Here is a 1,945-nt window from a genome sequence, read left to right as displayed (position 1 = left end):
TAAGCTGAACTGGGACTGAGTAAAAAATTATTTTTAAAAAAAACCCAGATCAGTGAGTTTTACATCCTCACCTCAGTGCTTGGCTTCTTTCCAGCGAATATTTTTGCTTTGTGGTTTGCTGGAATAGTTTGTACTGGTTTGGTGGGGGTTTTTTTTGTAGCCTTTCATGTGCACAGAGACCAAGAAATCCAGGATCAATATTTAGCCAGGCTCCACGTGGGCGTGTGTGCTGCCATGGAGGAGAAATCCCATTGTTGGGATTCATCTGATCCTGCTGCTTTTAGGGATTTCTTGCTTTCATCCTCTTCTGCACAAGCCACCCTGCCCCTGCCCTTGGGGACATCCCTTAATCTCCCACAGGGTGTTGTGGTGGCATCACAGGTGGCATTGGGAAGGACTATTTCAATCCCCTTGGGAATTAGGGGTGATAAATGCCACTGGAAAAGACTCCTGTGTATGGAAAAGAAAATTTAGATGCATCCATGAGGACACAGCTGCAGTTTGGGGTCTGGGTTTCCTGAGTGCCCAGAGAAACCCCAAGCGCACAAAAAGCCTTCCCAGCAGCTGATGGAATTGTCTGCCTCCCTCTCCATGGAGTCAGCTGTGTTTGCTGTCAAAAATCTGTTACCCAGAGAGTTCACAGCTCCCAAACTTTTGGAGGATTTTATGGCCTTGGTTTTCCTCAGGAACTTCATGCACCCATCTGAACCCCACAGCAGGGCTCTCTCCTGACCATTTGAACAGACACTCTCTTTTCTGCCTAAAAACAAATGTTGTACCCTAATTCAAGGCTCCAAATCTACCTCTCCAAGGCCATACACCCACAGGAGCCTCAGCTGAGCCCCAGAATTCATGGAAGAGGTTCCAAAGGTGCTTTGTGAGCATTGATATTTGTTTAGAGTTGCAGGGAGGGGTTGAAGGCTTTGATCTCTCGTGATAGATCCTTAAATCCGTGGCACTGGAGCCTGGGGGAAGCAGCCCTGACCCTCTTCAGCAGCGAGGAAGGCACGTGGCACAGCTCCTTGGGAAAACCCAGCTCCTGAGCATCCTCATGGCACAGCAGAGCAGCACCACAGGCTGCCTGACAAACCCTCAGGAAAGCTGGATTTGGATTTTGGTGCCTGCGCTTAAAAAAATGTCACTTCTTGTGGTGAAATGACAACCTGGGGCAGGGTTAGAGGTTCCCCAAATTGCAGTAACTGATGTGAAACCACGCATTCCTCGGGGCTGGGGGAAGTCATTCTGCGTGCTGCATGCTCTGACAGCTGTTAAATTCACCTTCTTAAATGGTGCTTTTGGCTCTGCTGGTACCCAGAGCCCAGACTGAGATGTCATTTGCTCCTCAGTAAGAGCTTCTAATGGATGTGATGGATTTTCCCTCCACGCAACGGGGCTTGTTTTAAAATAAACACTTGACTTTGGGGCTCGGGAAGCTATCAGGGAATGAATGCATCTGATGCACACACAGACAGGGCCGTGATTTGGCATCTTAAAATGTTTTTCCCCCTAAGCTGGTTGGGATGGAATGACATGATTTATTTTTTAATGGCCCTAGACACCACAGCCGGGAGTTTTTGTCGGGTTTTTTTGTTTAGTTTTGTTTTTTCTTTTTATTTTTTTTTTCTTCTCATAGTTGATGAGGAAAAAAGGTCATTTGGGATAATTTTGCCCCCTGTTTCCAGATCCTGGTCTAGTGGAAGGTGTTGGGTTTTTAAGGTCCATTCCAAGCCAAATCATCAAGTGATGTTCAAACCCTCTGCACCCCATCACCCCACTCCCTGGGAAAGGGTTTTTTAGCCAAATTTCTGAGTGTCAAAACATTGTGGGGCACAAGGAAGAGTCTCAGCCTCTGCTGGGGGTTGTGGAGTCAAGAACATAAATCCCAAACCCTCGGTAGCTGCATGACATCTTTATTTTTACTGGCAAGAGAAGCAGTATACACAGC

This window comes from Ammospiza caudacuta, chromosome 8 (genome assembly GCF_027887145.1).
Source record: "Ammospiza caudacuta isolate bAmmCau1 chromosome 8, bAmmCau1.pri, whole genome shotgun sequence".
NCBI lineage: Eukaryota > Metazoa > Chordata > Aves > Passeriformes > Passerellidae > Ammospiza > Ammospiza caudacuta.
The sequence above is the reverse complement of the archived record's forward strand: the minus strand, read 5'-3'. Positions refer to the sequence as shown.